The sequence below is a fragment of the Ursus americanus genome, chromosome 13 (genome assembly GCF_024610735.1).
Source record: "Ursus americanus isolate L20-20 chromosome 13, mUrsAme1.1.p, whole genome shotgun sequence".
NCBI classification, from domain to species: domain Eukaryota; kingdom Metazoa; phylum Chordata; class Mammalia; order Carnivora; family Ursidae; genus Ursus; species Ursus americanus.
Genome location: NC_142139.1, coordinates 68,623,824 through 68,644,240, shown reverse-complemented (window position 1 = coordinate 68,644,240; position 20,417 = coordinate 68,623,824).

Below are 20,417 nucleotides of genomic sequence, written 5' to 3'. Positions count from 1 at the left end.
TATTGTCAGTTTGGTCTTGGAAGGTGCCAAATGGAAAACAGAAAATGTGAGACGAGAACCATTTGTCCAGCTCTGTGTTTTATTCTGTTGAGGAGGTTTATCTCTCACTTTAATACAATTATCAAAAGAATGTATGACATAAAAGGATTTAAGAGTCACTTCTTAAATGGAAATTTATCGTTTTACTGATAAGAAAACTGATGCTCAGGAAAATGGAGGAAGTTGCCCAAACTCATATAGGTAGAGGCAGAAGGGTGGAACACAGCTATAATCCATCCACATTTTCAGTCTCTGTCTCTCACTTCGATGCTCTCTCTAAGATACACTGCTGAGTCTGATGTCACATATAAAAGGAGGTTCTATAAATTTTTTCTCAAGGAAGATGACATATAAATTCAAGTTAGGGTTCTGGTTAACAGACAAACTAGTACTGTTCCGATGCAGCCTAAATCAGAACCTCCAGTTAAGGAATACAGTTTTGGAACTGGTTTGTTTTTTAGGGACGATAACTATGAATGAGCTACAAGCGACCAGTATCCCAGTATCTACTCTAATCCATCATGGGCACGCAGGAGTGCTCCGTCCTGAGCTGGGGCCAAACAATGCTTTGTAGGTGGGAGGGAGAGGGGAGAAATTCACTTTTCTTTTCTGGCTTTAGTCACCATGGAAACAATTTGAAATTGATAAAATGTTCACTTCTTTTCCCTCCTTGACCCATATTTTTATGTTTTAATCCATACATATTAAAATTTGCACATATAATCATGGACTTGCAATTGTTAAATTTCCTTAATAGTATCCCTTAATTCATGGATCTCTGATAGATCATGCATCTGGAATCCTTCCTAAGGTTAGCCTGAGGTACCTGTAATTACTTTTAGTGCCACTTCATTCTACAACAAGGACCATTGTTTTCCTGGATCACAGCTTAGCTTCCTTCTATTGTAAACTCTCTTTGTGCGCATTAGAATCCCTAAACTGAAAACTGTGTTTGCTTGCTTCCCTGGTCCTCTTTATTTGGGAACCAGTTGACTAAAGCTTATTAGAAGTTTGTCATAATACCTTACTTCTATGTATTGGGACACAAAGCATATGTGCAGACTGTGATTAGATACTGCTCCCATGCATACGGCTGTGTATAGTGGGTTGAGGGCCAAGAAATGCACTCTGGTCCCACTAAGCAAACTTATTCTGGGTAGACTTGAATAGTCTATATATACCACTGCACTAGTGTCCAAAACTACCTTGATTCTTCCAGTTGCTTCCGGAAATTACATGCTCACCACGATGTACCACAATTATGTAAATCATAGAGGGTCATCAAAACATAAGCTAGATATTATTCATAGAATGATTAAAATTAAAAAGTTATTTACGTACTTCTTTATGTATTCACACTTTTTCCGATAGTCTCTTTAACATGGGGAAAAAGGTGCAAGCCATAGCCTACAACTTTGATAGGAGGATCCTGGGTGAGGAGTTTGGGAGGAAACCATTGTTTCCTGCTGACATATTGGGTTCCAGGGTGATTTTAGGATAACCCTAAGACCCCTACAGATTTAATTTTTAGGGTTTGTACTAGAAATTATATATACATCTTAATTTATTACTACCTTGAATTAATAACATTCTTTCACTTATAATGTATGAATTTTACAGTGATATTTTTTCATTTATAGCCCTCCCATCTTTTGTGCTATTAATATCATATATTTTACTACTATTTGTTATAAACCCCATGATATATTGTTATTACTTTCTGCTTCAAAAAGTCAATTTCTTTTTAAAAATTTTAAGAAAAAAGAAAACTAGAGTCTTTTGTGTTTTTTCACATACCAACTATTTCTACTCTTTTTATTCCTTCTTACAGATCTAAATTTCCATCTGATATTGTTTCACCTTTGTCTAAAAAACTCCCTTTAGCATTTTTACAGTGTGGAGTTGTAGAAGATAAAATTTCTAAGCTTTTGTTTATCTGAAAATAACTATTTTATTTTCATTTTTGAGATATTTGTCACCTGGATATAGGATTCTTGGTTGACAGTCCTCTTGTTTTAGTACTTTATTCCCCTGTTTTATGGTTTCCATAGATTCTGAGGAGAAGTCAGCTGAACGCTGTCATTGTTTCACTATATGTAATGTGCCTCCTTCCCTCAGGAAATCTTTAAGATCCCCCCCACGCCTTTTTGTTTTTAGCTGTTTGTGATGTACCTAAGTGTGACTTCTTGTGTGTGTGTTTGTTTTTCTTGTTTGAACTTTTTATATCTGTGTGATGCTGTTTTTGATCAGTTTAGGAAAAATTTCAGCCAACATATCTTCAAGTATTTTTAACTCCCCATTACCTTTCCCCTCTCCTGAGATTACAGTTACATATGTATTAGATAACTTAACTCTGTGAACTTGTCATTGACATACTATGCTCTTGGTTCTTAAAGTTATTGTGCTTTGATTTGTATTCTCTATTGACTTGTTTTCGAGGTGAATGGTATTCTCTTCTGTTGTGTCCAAGTTGTTGTTACTACCATCCAATAAATATTTCATTTTAGTTATTGCATTTTTTAGTGTTAGTATTTCCGTTGGTTCTTATTCATAGTTTCAGTATACGAAATACAGTGTAAATACATGAAATTCCCCACCTATTTTCCATTGACCCATTTCCCCTATAAATTCTATAACATATTTATCATTCTACTTTAAAGTTCTTGTTTGTTTATTCAGTCTGAGGTATTTGGATATTTGTAGTTTTTGTTCCTATTAACTAATTTTTTCTTCATTATAGGTCATATTTTCAAGCTTTTTTGCAAATCTAAAAATACTTTATTTTATCTAAAGATTATAAATTGCATTAGATTCTGTAGAACACTGTAGAGAATTTAGATTTTGTTATCATTCTGAGGGGTGTTGAACCTTGTACTAGGCTCCCTGGAGTCTCATGCATGATTGTTCAGGAATCAGCAAAAAATTTGAGAGAAGTGTATATACAAATTTTGTAGTTCCCCTTCCGCGATTCTTTTCTTTTTGGAATTTCCTCCATTGATTTCCAGTCACTCTGACAGCTCCAAATTCTATCTGCTGATTCCCAAGATCATAAAGCTAGATAGGACTTTTTGTTTGAGTTCTATTCTTTGAGTGCATTGCAGACAAGGAATGCCTTCAGCACTAGGGTAAGGACTAGGGTAAGCCAAGAGAAGCATGTTGGAAACAATATTAGAGGAGGCTTTCACCCTCAGGGTCATGCAAAGGCAGGGTTGGGACTTGGGATCAAGCGACTCCTTACATTTTTTATCCCAGGTACCTCTCTTTCTCTCTTTCTTTTTTGAAGATTTTATTTATTTATTTGAGAAAGAGAGTAAATGAGAGAGAGCATGAGCAGGGGGAAGAGAAGAGGGAGAAGGAGAAGCAGACCTCCCACCGAGCAGGGAGTCCAATGACGGGCTCGATTCCAGGCCCAATGTGGGGCTCAATCCCAGGACGCCAGAATCATGACCTGAGCCAAAGACAAATGCTTAACTGAGCCACCTAGGCACTCCAGGCACCTCTCTTTCTCATTCTATTCCTTGACCTACCTGACCTTCAGGAAAAATGCTATATAAATTTAAAAAGATTTTTAAAAAATGGAGAAAGTAAGATAAGAAAGGAGAATAAAAGAAATCAAAGAAACATCTCCATTCTGTAATACAAACTACTTTAAGAAGCCTATTATATATACAGACATATGAATTTAAATATATTATGAACATATATATGATACCTATTTACATATGAACATATAAAATATATTTATATGTAAAATATCCATAAAGAAAAAGAGCTGAGGGAGAGACTATGGGCCAGAGATGTCAACAGATTTGCAACAAAGGAAAGCAGCTGGATGGGTAGGATCTATTTAGCATATTGGAAACAGCTGAAACCTAAAGGCTTGTAGAAGAAATGCAAATGAGAAGCAGGGTTATTTGGATCATAGAATCTTAGAAAAGCAATAAATTGCCTGGACAGGAAGGAACCAGGGACATACCTAAAATCAGGGGGTTGGAAGTCTGTATGAAAGTTAGTTAAACCCTAGCAGCCCCCACTGCCCTAAACAACTACTTGCCCACCTTCCCCAACACTTGAGAGGATAGGAGGTTATTTCCATGGAGAAGCTGAAATACAATGTATTAAGCCAGAGGTTAGGCATTGTATAAAAAGCAGTTGAGGAGAGTATATTTCAAGAGAAAATAGATGTCTGGTGGGGATATTCTTGGATCTCTTTTGATACTCTTTAGCTAGCACCCTGGCAGCTAGCCTTATATCTCTCTTGGCAAAGGCCTAGAAGTTTCTTCTCTGGAGAAACTGGCCCAAGAGAAACGCCTACAGAAACTAACATTTGGGAGTCCACCAATGCAATGGCCGTGACCTGGCCAGATTTATAACAATGTGAGACTTAAACCTGCTTATCTCAGAAGCTTATGAACCAAATAGAAAAAGAGAGAGAGAGAGAGAGAGAGAGAGAGACTTGAATTATGTAAGAAACGGCTTTGATATATGAAATGTTGTACCTAATAAACTGGAAAGTAGCAAAAATGGACTATTAATAAAATGTGACTCTCTATTAGGCCCTGAGGAAATAAACCTCCATAAATTTCCATAAGGCAGAAATTTTATGGACAACATTTTCTAGTTCTAAAGTAGGAAAATCATAAATCATCAGTAGAAGTACTTCTTGGTTGGAATCAACAGGACTTACTATGGTTCCTCTAAGCAGCAAAGAAATCTATTAGAAGGATAATAGGGAACTGATAAAATTGCCTATAAGCAGGAGAACCAGGCAAGATGCAAGGAAGGACAGGACAGACCCCAGATATCATGCTGAAGGTCTAGTTCAGGTGCCATCTTGTGAACTGATTTTTTTGCTGCTACTGGAATCTTGCTGCTACACTTATCCCTGAAGTCTCCTTTGAAAAACCCACCCAATGGGGGCTGACCACTAAATTAGAGGGATTGCTGAATGCTAGGTAGCACAGAACAACAAGCATCCACTGTTGGGGATAACAACAAAGGAAAATAAAAAGAAATGCTTCCTAGTATTCACATTAAAATTTTCTCAGAAACCTTTAAAATAACTCAAGTTAACGAAGAAATCAGAGGTGCTTGGGTAGCTCAGTTGGTTAAGTGTCTGCCTTTGGCTCGTGTCATGATCTGGGGTCCTGGGACAGAACCCCCTGTCTGGCTCCCTGCTCAGGGGGGATCCTGCTTCTTCCTCTTCCTCTGCCCCCTCATTCTCCCTCATCCCCCCAAATAAGTAAATAAAATTTAAAAAAAAGGGAAGAAATCAATGTAGAAATAATAATCTATTTGGGAAGGAATGAAAACGTGAGCAAAACATCAACATTGCCAAAGTAATAGACTCAAGTTTTTAGTAACGTATATATTAGGAAAAAATTGAGGATAAAGCATTTCATTCAATAAGGTAGCAAAATAACCACTGTTTCAATAAGGACAAAAAACTTGAAGTTGTTATAATCAAAGGAAAACAGAAAATATAATCCTTAATGAACAATGGAATATTACCTAGCCATCAAAATGAATGGAACCTTACCATTTGCAACAACATGGATGGAATTGGAGGGTATTATGCTAAGCAAAATAAGTCAGTCAGAGAAAGATAAATACCATATGATTTCACTCATGTGTGGAATTTAAGAAACAACAGATGAACATAGGGAAAGGGAAGGAAAAATAAAACAAAAACAGAAAGGGATGCAAATCATGAGACTTAACTATTGCAAACAAACTGAGGGTTCCTAGAGGGGAAGTGGGTGAGGGGATGGGCTAACTGCGTGATGGGCATTAAGGAGGGCACTTGAAGAAATGAGTACTGGGTGTTGTATGCAACTGATGAATCACTAAATTCTACCTCTGAAACTAATAATACAGTATATGTTAATTAAATTGAATTTAAACAAAAAAAGAAAAAAAAGGGGGAAAAAAAAGCACAGGCCTCCATTCTTGCAAAGAATCTAATTTTGAAGCAATAGGTAATTCTATTTGAACAGTTCAAATATAAAAAGATAAGAAGTTCATTTTATGTGGCTACAGAATCCTCATGAAAGTAACTGGACAGGGACAGCATAAAGAAAACTATAGATCAATTTCACTTATGAGCATTAATGCAAAAAATATGAGTAGAATATGGCATTTTCAAATTAAATACAGTAATGGAATAACAGAATAACCACATTCCAAGCATTGTTTATCCCAAGATTGCAAGGATGATTCAAGGGTTGGAATCTATTACTCTAAATTAACATATTAATTGGAAAAACAAACACATTATATTATCTTCTCAATAGATGCCACAAAGAGTTTTGATAACTCTCAACAGTCTTTCCTGATTTTAAAAGGCCTCATTAAGCTACGAGTAGAAAACAGCTTCCCCATGCTGATAAAATGTTCTATAAAAAAATTGCAGTACACAACCTAATAATTTCTGAAACATTAGATGCATCCCCTAGAAAGTCAGTGTGGCAGACACTGTTGGTTGTCTGCTCATTATCCATTCCTCCTTTCTTCTTTGTTAACAAAACATCAATATCCTTTCTGGGGACCAAGATGCCCAGTTACATACTTATTTTCTAAGCTGCTTTTGCTGTTGGAGATTGTCAAAGGATTGAGTGTTGTCCACTCATTTGCACCTAGAAGTTCCTCTATATGCCACAAAGCTTCTTTTGCTTTCTTGATAGAAGGAGGCACCAAACTGTCCCTAATTGCCTCTTATTATATATATATATATTTTTTTTTTTTTCCGATTGTGGGAAGGAGCCGTTTTGCAATCTAACTAAAACCCAACATACTAAGGAAGATGCAGAGAAAAACACAAAGAACCTGATTCAGTGTTGGCACTTTTCTTGAGCAGTTGTACTATACCAGCAACCTGTGAACTCTTAACTATTGAGGGAGAGAGAAATGTTAGTTGAATTATTCACGGCTGACCAAATTACTTTATGAGGCAGCCAAAAATAAGACAAGAATGCCCACTATAACCAGTATTATTTAGTTGTGTATTGGAGCTTATAGCCAATGTAGGATGATGAGGGTAATTAAATAAAAGCTGTAGACATTGGCAGTAAGACAATTTTTTACCATTAACAGGCAACATATCTGCCTAGGAAAATCAAGAAAGTCAAATTAAAAACTATTAGAATCAAAGAGAATAATAAAGTGCCTGGTTACAATATCAACATATAATGATCAATAGCTTTCCTAATCAACATTCACAATCTATTGGAAAATATAATGGAGTAAACAGTCCCATTCACAATAGTAGCAAAATCCTAAAATACTTAATGCGAAAAGTACGGGATCTACATGAAGAGAACAGTAAAACTGTACTGAAGGACAGAATGAAGGCAGAGAGCCTAACCATGTTCTTGGATAGAATCATTTAATACTGTAAAGATACCAATTACTGCAAAATTGTTTTGAAAATCCAATGGAACATCAAGTTCCACAAAAAGACAAAATGAACAAAAAAGGTAAGTATATTTGAAAACAACATCCAAATATGAATGAATATACACTATCAAATGACAGCATATTATAAAACTATAATAATGAAAGCAATATGGAATTGTCACAGTAATAGATCAACCAACAAACTGAACAGAGTTAGGAAACAGACTTATGTTTATAATAAAGGTGTGTGTGTATACATATGCATGTGTGGTAGCCCTTACTATGTCCAGAATCAAGGACAACGTGACACCTTGGAGATTTTTTTTTTAATTAAAGGAAACATCATTTAGGTGAACTACATTAATTATGTAAATATAAGTGACCATTGCTCTGGTGGCAGGGTATGCAAAGGTACTGGTGAGAATATTGTTAAATTAATATATAGGAGGAAAGGTCAGATCTCTGACCCCTTCCTTTTTGTAGTTACATGTTGTTATAACCCCTCTGATAACTTGAGATTGTGCCACTCAAATCTGTTGGAATCAAGAGACACCAAGAACCTTCGAGGATGCTCACTAGTAAGGAGGTAGATTGTTGGCTGGGTAGGCCAGGCAGGTGAGGAGGTGGGAGGGTGGGCAAGGCGGTGCTCTGGATTGGCTGCTGGATCTCCATAGCATAGCCTGGATTGGCAAAGGGGTGGGGAGCTCTTTCTCACACCAGTTGTGGCTGGGTCTGAAACCCTCTTCAAGACCTACCACTCTGATGAAGTGCTGTGATTTGGGGGTGAGAGGTGAGCATGTGAGTGGGTGCTAACAGATTGGCAAGCTTGGAAACAAGGCAGCTGCTGCACTGCAGCCTTCAAGACATCTGAATCAGTGAGGTCACAAATATGGCAATGGAACAGTGGTCACCAGACTCTGAAGGGGTGGACGTCCAAGAGCAATGTCTCAGGGCAGGGACAAAAGTGGGACTGGGGGGAAGGGGCAGAGGGAAAAGAAGACTCCCTGCTGAGCAGGGAGCCCAATATGGGACTCCATCCCAGCACCCTGGGATCATGACCTGAGCCAAAGGTAGACACTTAACCAACTGAGCCACCCAGGCACCCCTAATCTATTCTTTCACAGTGTTTTCTAAGTTCTTATTGTAGTGATATGCAAAAATGTATCTTTTTGCCCACTATTGATTAACATGAATTTTTTGTAGATTTTTGTTCTTATGAAAATGCAGCAAAGAATATCCTTGCATATGTATCTTTGTGCCATTGTATAATTTTATCTGCAGGATAAATTCCTAGAATTAAAACTGCTGGGTCAAAGTGTACATAAAGAAATATTTGAAGCTACTGTCAAATTGCAAATTTTGTTTCAGTTTGTAGTCACCAGACAATGTTTGAGTGGACCTGTTTCCCTGTTGTCATTCAGTAGTCTCAATCACATCTTGCCAGTCTGATATATGGAAAGCTGCATCTCTGTTACTTTATTTTGAATTTCTTCTTAAAACATGAGAGGCTGAGAATGTTTTCAAATTTGTTGGTCATTTGTATAAAGAAAGATTGCCTAAAGTATTCTTTGAGCTGAATATTGAGCTAGTGTTAATATTATCTTTCAAAATATCTTTTTATTTCATTTCACTGATCTATTTTTTCCCCATTTTATTTTTAACTTTTCTGTGTCATTCTGTTTTATGTATTTCCTTTGGAAATAATGAACTAGTTAACCTAATATAATATTCTTTATTTTTAATAGATAAATTGAACTTAATCATATTTATTGTAACTTCTGATCTGCTTGGCCCTTTTCAGGGCATATTATGTAATTTTACTTTATTTTACTTCTGTGTATTGAAATTTTTAAATTTAATGTCCTCTCCCATCACCCTTTTATTGTTAGTATGTTAAATACATTTTCTGTTTCTTCTTTGTTCCTTAAGTGGTTTAGGAACTGTATATCTCATGTATTATATTCTAGTACTAGTTGTACTTAATTTTTAACAGATCCATTTAAATTATCAAAATAAAGAATGGTAGTATTCATAACCTTTCTCTTTTGAACAAGATAAGATCTTAGCTTGTTTTAACTTCCTTTCTTTGCTTATCAACTACTCTTTTCTCAAAAAATATGGGTTTTGCTGAAATAATGCAAAATTTTAGCTTCAGTTTACTATTTATTATTATTATTATTATCATTATTAATAGTGTTTTATATGCCCCACTTCGATTTGTATATATGTATTTTTCTAATAAGAGCATTTAACTATGCATGTATTATCAACATTTGTTTAGATTTACTCTAAGTTTTGCCTGTGTGTAACTTATCATTATTTCTGCTATGGCATGTTCTCTCTCTTCTTGGAGTTTTGCTCAGATTCAGTTTTGCTTGTTTGGTACACTTCTTCAAGGATTTTTCCCAGAAATGTATTTAGATAATGTTCTTTTTAGTTTTTATATATCTAAAAATATCTTTATTTTTCCCTCACATGGTGAAAGAATCAAATTTTCCTGTTTATAGCTTTTAAATGTCACAATCCTTGCACTGAGTGTTGAGGAACAAGTTTGAATTCCAGTACCCAAGTCAATGGAGAGAGAAGGGGACATTCCAGACAGAGGAAATGACATTTGGAGAAATTTTAGGACACTAATTTTCATTAGTTTTGTCTTTGGATATGAAGCATGAAGAAAAGGGATATATTGAAAAAAGGATGTAGCTAAGGAAGAAAACAAATGGAGTGGTTCGGGAAGTGGAAGAAAAACCATAAATGTAATATTTTATGATATCATTTTACACTTGAGGAAATAACAAGCCAACAGGATGCCTGGGTGGCTCGGTCGGTTAAGCGTCTGCCTTCAGCTCAGGTCATGATCCCAGGGTCCTGGAATCGAGTCCTGCATCGGGCTCCTTGCTCAGCAGGGAGCTTGCTTCTCCCTCTGCCTGCTGCTCCCCCTGCTTGTTCTCTCTCTCTCCCCCTCTGACAAATAAATAAATAAAATCTTTAAAATAATAATAAGAAGAAGCCAAAATTATATAAAGAAGAAGCCAGGATCAAAGAGAAGCACAAAAAGCAGTCCAAGAGATCAAAAAAAGAGTGAAAAAGATTTAAACTTATAAAGATAGGTAGATGGATAGATGATAGAGGATAGAGAGATAAAGAACTGAATTTGGCTAGCAATAATTAATTGGTCACTCAAAGAAGACAGTGAACATGAAAGTCATAGAATGTTTATTTGAGGACCTTGGTTTAAAGGGAAGAGAGGTCTAGACTAACAGTTGAATATTAACCTTTACATGCAAATGGTGAAGTGGCTGTGATTGTCCTTTTCCCCTCAATATGAAGAAGATGAGTCTGGGAATATGAATAGGCCTAACATTGTACTCTATCTACTTTTCTAAACCATTGTTCCTTCTCTTGACCTAAACTTAAAATATGATTTTATTGTGTATTTATCTGGTAATTTTCTGTGTTTTCCATGTATAAATTCTACTATTTGGGAAATATTCCTGACTGGAGCACCGGTTACAGTGGTAACATGGGACTGACTGCTGACACAGGCCTCCTTTGCTCTTTCTGCCGGCCACATTTCTAGAGTAAAATAGTTACTGAAAATGGAAGACTCTTCTCAATAAATTTCCTATGACATTCTTCAAGCGACCTCGGTTTACCTCCAAGTGAGAAATTTCAAGTAAGAATTCCACAGAGACTGGGTTTAACATAGCTCAGATTATCTGTCCTTGGTAGTGGAAAATATTTTCTCTCTATTTGTATGCTTGGATTCAGCCCCATGGGCTTTCTCTTAGATGAAGCAAGGACATCAGGCTTAGTTACAGCTGGGGTCTCCCCAGCTGCTGGCTTAGCTTATCTAAAATTGCTCAGGGATAGAGTAAATGTCATTGAGATGGTAAAAGCCAAGAGGTCCATCAGTAACACTGTGAGTGTTCTATTTGGTTTTATGTAGCAGGCATTACAAAACGATTAAGCTATCTTAAGCAAACTCCCCCCCCCCCCCATTTGCAAAGAAAAACCAAATGGAGCTAATAATTCCAAGAACAGGTATTCCAATTTTGAGGTTTACTCCATGAGACAGAGTTTGATGTAACCTCTTCTTACCCCCCACCTCCTACTCTCCTGGCACAAATAGCCTGTCACTGGCCAAACAGGGAGGTGATCTCGGAAACATTTTCTCTTCTGTCCTAGGGTAACAGTTCTCAGTGGGTAGATACCCCTCCCATCTCCCCCTCTCGACCCCCCCTTTATAAAGCAGTATAAATGCAAATGGGTTGAGTGATTTACAGCTGTCCTCACTCATAAAGCTGGAGAAAATTGCTTTTATACAGAGATGATTCCTGCTAGTGAGTGCTCTTAGATATTTTTTAATTTTTTTGTAAGCAGGCTGTGCTGACCAGGGAGAGGGGGCGGGTGTAATCCTTCATTAACTTGACAGCAGAAAAGCACTTGACAATGTCACAGCGTCCCAACTCTGGGCAGTATGTGAAAGGTGACCCTGTCTCTTTATAGGAGAACAGGGAATAGAAGAAGGTGTCTTTTTTTTTCCTGAACAAAAGCTGGAAGGAAAGGAAATGTTTATCTTTTACTGTCTATCTGGAACTGTATTAAATGCTTTTATTTGTCATTAGTTATGTGATGCTCTATAAAGTAGGTGATCATGTTACCAATTTTATAGATGAAGAAACTGAGGCTCAAGAAATTTAAGACACAGTTCTTTCTAAGGCCACGTGGCAGCACTCTTTGCCTATAGCAACTGCAGAAGAGCCCCGCAGAACAGTGAATCTAACCGGTTGTCTCCTTTGGAAGGAGAAAGTGCTGAACTCATTCAGACCAGGTGATGATAATGTTCACTTGTTCCAAAAACGATTCAAGATAAGTTTTAATTGTCTCTCACTTTATAAAGCACGGAGTAAATATTCCTATAGGCCAATGGGCTTCAGATATTTTATAGAAACACGTTTTATATTGTAACTATAGCTACAAGCATGCATACTGTTTTTCGAAGTTGTTTATTTCATTGGAAAATGTTGGTTGGTTGATTTCATGATCACTTATATGATGTTTTGCCATCCAAAAAATCATTCCAAAAATTAAAAAAAAGAAGTTCAATGCCTATCCTCATCCGATATTTTAAATTATTCCTCCAACTTTCTCTATCCTACCAATACTTCTCAAGATCTAACTGCTCAATCTACTTTTTCCTTCAGACTGCTCATCATAGGTATACTTAATGGAAGTTAAGTCTTGGACTTCCCTAAACAAAGCTTTGGACTTGACCTCTCAGAGCCATATATTAACTCTTAATAAAAAGTACAGGCAGGGCGCCTGGGTGGCTCAGTCACTTAAACCAACTCTTGGTTTCAGGTCAAGTCATGAGCTTAGGGTCCAGGGATCGAGCCCCGAGTTGGGGTCTGCACCGAGGCTTCATGCTCAGTGCAGAGTCTGCTTGAGATTCTCTCTCCCTCTGCCCCTCCCCACTCCAATAGATAAATAAATAAATAAATAAATAAATAAATAAATAAATAAATAGTGTTAAAAAAACAAGTATAGGCAACGGATTTGTTTTAACTTCGTGGATTCCTCATCTCAAGCTCTTAAACCACATAGCACACTCTGACCTCTTGCTTGAGGATGTCATGGAATTTAAACTGGACAACACCTGATGAATGCTCTGCATTGATGGACAGGCCTGAAAGTGGAACAGAAACTAGTGACTTGCTTTATTAGCAGTCTTTAGCCCTGGTCTCACTATTCTGTTTCTTTAGTTTGCAGGTAAATATTATATGTATAGAGGTGAACTGTAAGACAGAAATTGTCTTGTATAAATGTTATAAATATGTGTCATTCTGTGCTCAACTTGTGTCTCAGACCAAGTTCTAGAACCAAAGAAATTTAAAGGCTTGCTGGCGGTGGTGGCTTCTGGGGTCACTGGGCTCCTCATTAGTAGCATCTCTTTGGAAAGCCACAAAAGGAAGCAGAGATGTCATATGCCTCAGTGGTGAGGGTTTTAACATGATCCAGTATGAATCCTTTCTGCTTCTTTTCATGGAATTCCATGTACCTTATGAGTTCGACAAATAAATATGGATTTATAAATATATTAAGGATTTAGCTTTTAGAAGCAGAAGAAAGAAAAGGGTCTTAATTCTAATTAATGTTTAATAGGAAAATGTGAGGTGTGTGTTGAAAGTTGCTTTCCTTAGGTTTCTGCCTAATGTAAGTGTCTGCTAAAGACCACTAATACTTCTTTTCTCTTTTCCTGGGGTTCTCAAGATTTCCTGAGCTGCCTTCCCCTCAGTGCATCCAAATACTTATGAATCCATTGATTAATTTTATTTGCCTAATATTTTTGGATATTAGATATTGTGCTAGATGCTGCCTGGAAAAGATGCTCTGAATACAGTGTCTTCCTATAAGTAATGTAGAGTCTAGGAGACATGAAAACAACTTTATTATTCAAAGTAGTACTTGAATAAGCAAAAACCTGTAAGAAAAAATATAGGGAAAGGAGGACCCGACAAACTTCCCAGAGATTTGTTACCTGTATGGGGACACATCTTCAGCAGAGCTGTCAAACAGGTAATGTTTATCTGCCTGCATAATTTCTAGGCTTGTAGAGTGCAGATATAGAATAAATCCAAGCTGTTGCTAGTCTTCCAAGACTGGGACAATTGGAGGAGTGATTAAATGCTATCGCTGAAACTAATCAGGGAGAATTCAGGGTAAATAGCCCTGTGCTTTCCAAGTATAATGCACACACAAACTAAAGGACATTTATTATTCACACAATCATGCAGGCTATTTCAAAATCTTGTCTTGTTGTGGAAAGCTTCTTCCTAAAACACAGCAATTCATAGAATAAATAGATCTTTCAATCCTTCATCTCCATTTTTACTAGTACCAGAGAAACGTACTCAGACTTGAATGTCTTCCTCAATTGGTTACTTACACACTCCAAGCCTTAATTTCTTAAACAATAATCTACAAAGACTGGATTTCTACTGCAGTCTATTTTGCTTTGTTGCCTTGGATGTATATTAATTTCTCATGTAAGTAAAAGTTCTCTTAAAACTAATTTCTCTTTTTGAATTGGTAGAGATAAATAGGTTGAAAACTATAACGCCATATGTAGAGGCATTCCAGTTCAAGAATTTATTGAACTTCACTCAGAATTTCATTGAATATGAGCCCCCCAAGGATGCTTTGCTCATTGATATATCTCAAACATCTAGAACCTTGACTGACATAGAATAGGTATTCAATAAATTCTGTTAAATCATTCCCTAAATTCTTGAATCTTCAGAAATCTAGCTTGATCTTCTTCAGGGGCATGGCAAAATGCAATCTAGATTTGCAATGGGATACAGTGGGAATTTATGGAGAACCTTATATGTGTGCATTCCATACTATATTTAAAAAAAAAGAATGTAGCAAGGAAAGACATCAAGATGGTCCTTGGGTAAAAAATACGGAATAAAAAAATTTCACATCTCTTAGATTACTTTCTTCTGCTTCTTTACAGAATAAATGCCCTGTTGCTCATTACCCTTTCTCTAGCTCCCTTTGCCTTGTTTAATCTCGTTTAAGGAAAATATAGCTCAGTTATTCACATCATAGTTTGAAATTAAGTAAAAAGGATAATGAATGGGAATGTCTACCAAAGTAGATCTAAATAAGTATGTGTTTCTTTATGGCAAAATTTCTCAGCTTTGGCACTACTGACATTTTGGACCCAATAAATATGTTGTGGGGGTCTGTCTTGTGCACAGTAGGATATTCAGCTCCATCTCTAGCCTTTACCTACTAGACACCAGCAGCACTTCTATGCTCCCCATGCCTTCTTACCCTGTTGTGACATTTCAAAATATCTCCAGACATTAAAAAGGTCTCCCGGGGAAAGGAAGCAAAATATCCTCCTAGCTGAAAACCACTGAGTTAGAGAAATGTTTGGTTTCTCCAAGGACATTCAAGGTGTTTCCTGTTAATGGAATTTCAAGAACCTGCAATAAGTATTGTAGGAAGGCACCTGTTAGGAGCTCCTTTGGAATGCCTTTAAGGTGACTGTTGAATTTACCTTTTTGAACAGCTGTAGTTCAGACTCTTGGGCTCTTTGGCCTGGGATGGAAGTTGAGCAAATCAAGCCTCTATGGGCTAAGGACTCTTTTTGATTGAATATATGGCACTAGACTTGGCCCCCATCCTCATCTCCAGTGTCCTTGCTCCATTTTTAGGATTATTGGGACATAACCTTTTCCTATACTTAATAATGACATGATAGTCTGGTTATGATATCATGATAATTACAATAATAGCAACTACATTAATGAATGCTTTATGTGTGCAGGCACGGTGCTAAGTGCTTTATATAAAATAATGTACTTAATCCTTTTAGCAACATTCTGTGATAGATGGGGATAACTGTGCAGCAGGTAGGGAAGATTATGCTAATAGCCATCATTTATTAATACCTGATTGCAGAAAAAAATCTCTTGAACAGTTGATATAGGCACAATACTCTGGGAAATGAAAAGAATTATATCACATGCTGACTGTTTTTAGATAGTTGTTGAACTGGTTTGTTGTGTCATTCATCCTCTTGCATTGTAACTATTTGTATATATACCTGTCTCTTTCCACTAGACTCTTAAACCACTTGTGAAGGTCTGACTTCTTGTTTTTGGTATCCCTAGCACTCACCACATAACAAGTACTTCAATGTGTATTGAATGCATACAGGAATGGGTAAGTCGGTAGAGGGGGTGTTGTGTTAAAGGCAACAACACAAGTGAAGGAAATTCTGCTGGCTTGCCATTTCCAAATTATTTGGTTTAGCCATCAGAGTCTTAAAGAGTACTCTCTTCCATACCTCTTGTTGTGGGAATAGAAAGTTCTTAATGGCTGCTTTATAGTGCCATCCTTGTGGGTCAGAGGGAAAGAAAGAGTGGCATTTCTGCATCACCCATTATATGTTACGCACATTCTCAGATGTTATCTCATTTTATCCTTGCATGGACCCAGATAGGTGGACATTAATTCCATTGGTTTGAAGATTAAACAACTAAGGCTTAAAGAAGCTATTAAATTTCTTTTGTTTCAGATTGATCAGTCACTTTACAGGGGATATCATTTGGACTGAATTCTTTATTTATGGTCCAAGATGCACATTCATCTGACATTCACTCTCCCCCTGGAAAACTGTCATATAAAATGACTGTGCACTCCAATGCGAGGACAAGATTTCATTATTGCCTTTTCTTTGACATATTGTGGGATTCTTATGTCTCATTTTTCTTGTCCTTAAAACATGAACATTGCTCATTTCTGCCATCAGACCATGTCAGTGAGTACTTTGAAATTCTTAAATGAAAGACCCTACATAAACAACAAAGATGGTATTCCAGTGACAGTAAACAATAGAAAGCGAGTAACTTGGGGCTAAAGTGTCAAGTTTAATTCTTTGAATTCTTTTATCTCCAAGCAGAGCCAGGGTGGGTACATCTTTCCCAAAACTTCCCGAGAACCACACAGTAAAGAGTTGGGAATTCTGTTTAGTTCTGCTAAAGATAAAGAGTTAACTGAATCACACCAGGATTCCAGCCCATGGCTCCAAAGAGTCTAGGTACATCAAACCAGATGTTCAGACCACTGAGCCATGCCCTACAGCTGTCCCAGGGAAACATTTTTTAGACTAAGAATGAACATCTTACTTGTCATCATTGAGCCGCATGTAGCTTCCAGCAAAGTGAAGCTGGTACTACTTTTAATTTGTTTTGCTATTGTTAAACTGTGTTCATTCTTGTGGTCTATTTCATTTGTGTGTGAGAAAGGCTTAAACAAAACCCCACATATTTGCACTCTATCTCTCTTTTGGTATTTTCTTGGGGATAGTCTTAATTGAGGACAATTGGAGATTTGCCCATTGGCCAGTTAAGTCATGAGACTCTTGTCTTGTTTTCTAGTAGGAGGATAAGGCTCAGCAACTGCTTCCTTCTGACAACTGCCAATATGTAGAAATTTCTGGCCCCAGTTTTTGGGTGTTATCTTCAATTTTGTAGAGAATATTATTTTGGCCCTTTAGTATTCTGAAACACCTCTACCTTCTGCTTTTTTCATCCCGTGTGCTGATTGGGACTTTACCAGTATGAAGATGGAACAGCTGGAGTGCAGCGTTAATAAAAAGCATGAAAAACATCTGGATTAATTTATCTTTTGGACATCTGCCTCTTCCCTTGTGTCTAATCCAGGCTGCACGAGTTCTGGGTACCAGGTTAGAGAATAGAATGTCCTAGGACATTGGTGTCTAAGATATTTTCCTTCTTCATGATATCAGGAAAGATGAAATCATTTGAGAAGCATTTTTTCCTTCTTTCAACTAGCAACGGAGCCATAGAAATTAGGTTAAGTTCCAAACCAGTACTTTGGTAAAGCTGATGCCCAACAAAATAAATGGGGTAGGTAGTATTCCCTCCCCACCCCCTTTGATGGCAGTTTTGACAATGGAAACATTGTTACCTTAGAAATATGCACCATTGCGTAAAAGGCTTTTTATCTTGGGACCAAAATAAATGCTTTTGTGGTTATAAATACACTAAAAGAAACCTCAAGAAAACCTGGAGCAAATTAGTCAATTGATGTCAAAATGACAGAGGCTGGTGTATTTGTCTTCTTACTGCCACAGCCTGGCTATAGCCTTCAGAGTTCTTTTCTAATAGCTTCCTTCCACTTAATTTACAATATTTGCTATATTTTTATTTTTTGATGTTAGGTATTATTTACTTTTGTCCTGGCAGACTGGCTGGTTACTTGGACAGAGATGATTTTTGCCCCAAAATGATGTAAAGAGAGGAAATACACCACTGCACTTTGAATTCTCTCTAAAGGGGAATACGATTTTTCATAATATGCACTTAAAAATTGTCACAATCTCTGCTTATATGATATATGTTTTGCAGCATGTTGCATCTTTTAATATTCGTTGTCTGATACCAGTTCACAGAAGGCAGACTTGTGCTTGTATTCAAGATCCGGGAAACCACCTTCCATTTCGAAATTGGGTGACACTGAAATACTTTCCCCTTGCTTGCTCATCTGAAATTAAAGCTTTAAAAGTCACTGATGGCCTGACAGTGCCCACATGGGGCAGTTAATAACTGAAGACAAATATCTCTAAGGAATGTGTTTCCAAAACAACTTGATTTAAGCCAAACTTTTTGAGAGATGGCATGGGTACTGTTATGCCACATGAGTCCGCCATCATATTTTCCTGGTCTTTTGCCTGTTCACGTGTCTCACTCTGCCTCCCACTATTCTTATATTCTTTATTCAGACTATCCTGAAATGTGTGGCCTTTCTGTAAGTCTTATGATTTGGAAACATACAAACACCAGAAACCTTAGAAGTAATCAGTTATGGGCAATGATAAATTTCAATAAAATAAACATGATAGCCTAATAAACAAATTTCACTCCTGACTTCATTTCTTTTCCTCTTCCCTCCTTTAAACATTTATTGGATCTACACTCTGTGTGTGTGTGTGTGTGTGTGTGTGTGTGTGTGTGTGTGGTGGAGGGATATTGATGCTTATAAGAATCTGAGATATGCCATTATTTTAGTATGGGTATTCAGAATGAAAGAATGAAGATATACTTGTTGGGAGGGTGTATGATTTTTCAGTAGTGTCATTAACTGGCATTTGGATTCATTAGGGCTTACCCTTTAGGTTTCCTTATAGGTGTTAATAAAATCTTTATTATAGTCTTATCTGGGGTATTATGGTATGTAAAGCAGAGAACACAGAGCAATTTAATAGGACCCATTAGTGTTATATGGGCTTATGTTCACAGATATACTTCAACATAATCTGATGGAGATAGAAGTTGAGTTAGGAGTTACAGCTTGATTCTTTTTGCCTCTATCCACACATTCAAAAAATGTTTAATGAAAAGATAGCCCACTGTGCCAGTATCTTAGAGCAAGTTATTATGTATACTGAAGAGTCATGGAGAAACTGCCAAGTCTCTTAGTCTTGCATGACCTGTGGGACATGCAAAAAAATGCAAATGAACAAAACTAGGAAAGGATGATGTGAGATTCAAAACAGTAACAATCTTTCTGTCAGGTGTTTCTGAATGAATTTGGGGAGATAGAAAAGAAAAACATAAATACAAAGGAAAATACAGGGGAAAAATTCCAGAATTCTTTGTATATCATGGAATTACATTGTTAATCAAAAGTAATTAAGACATCAAGGTCATGATTATAGGTCTTATGATCCACATACCCAAAGGCAAAATGTTTTAAGAGACTTTAATCTCTCAATGTGAAGAAGGTTTAGACACAAGCTTTTGGACATGGAAAGAAAATAGTTCTGTTTATTTATATGAATTTGTGTTTGTTATTGCTGGTCTCAAATATATGTATATGTTTAATATAGTGTTTCTTCTCTTCAAAAAAAGTTGTCCTTTAAATTGAGAGTACAATTAAAAAAATAAATATTAGATGTAAACTCTGAGATATAACTATGACCAAAGTGTTTGTTGTCATGAATTTAATCTTCTCAGCAGAGAAGACAAGAGAGAAGAAGTTTTGTCTTCATTAAGCTTATTTTATGAGCTTAGTAAGTAATAAAATCATTCAGAAATGAAGTGATTTCATTTGGTAATACATGCTGTGGAATAAATCAACTTGGCTGTCAAACAAGTTCTTTTATCTCCCTGGGCTTCAGCCTCCTCCTCTGTAGAAATGAAAGTGTTGATCTACCTGTTCTTTAAGTGCACTTTTACCTGTGACAGAATCTGTTGGATATGTGTGTCAGTGAAATACGTAACTATATATAAATTAAGAGAGGTATACAATCATCATTAGTATACTAGGTGTAGGCGAAGAGGCAGAAGATGGACAGTCACTGAAAAGTGCTTGTGGGCTGATAACTGGCACCACTTCTGCTCCCTAGGTTTGAGGAGATGCTGGGAACTCAGAGATGG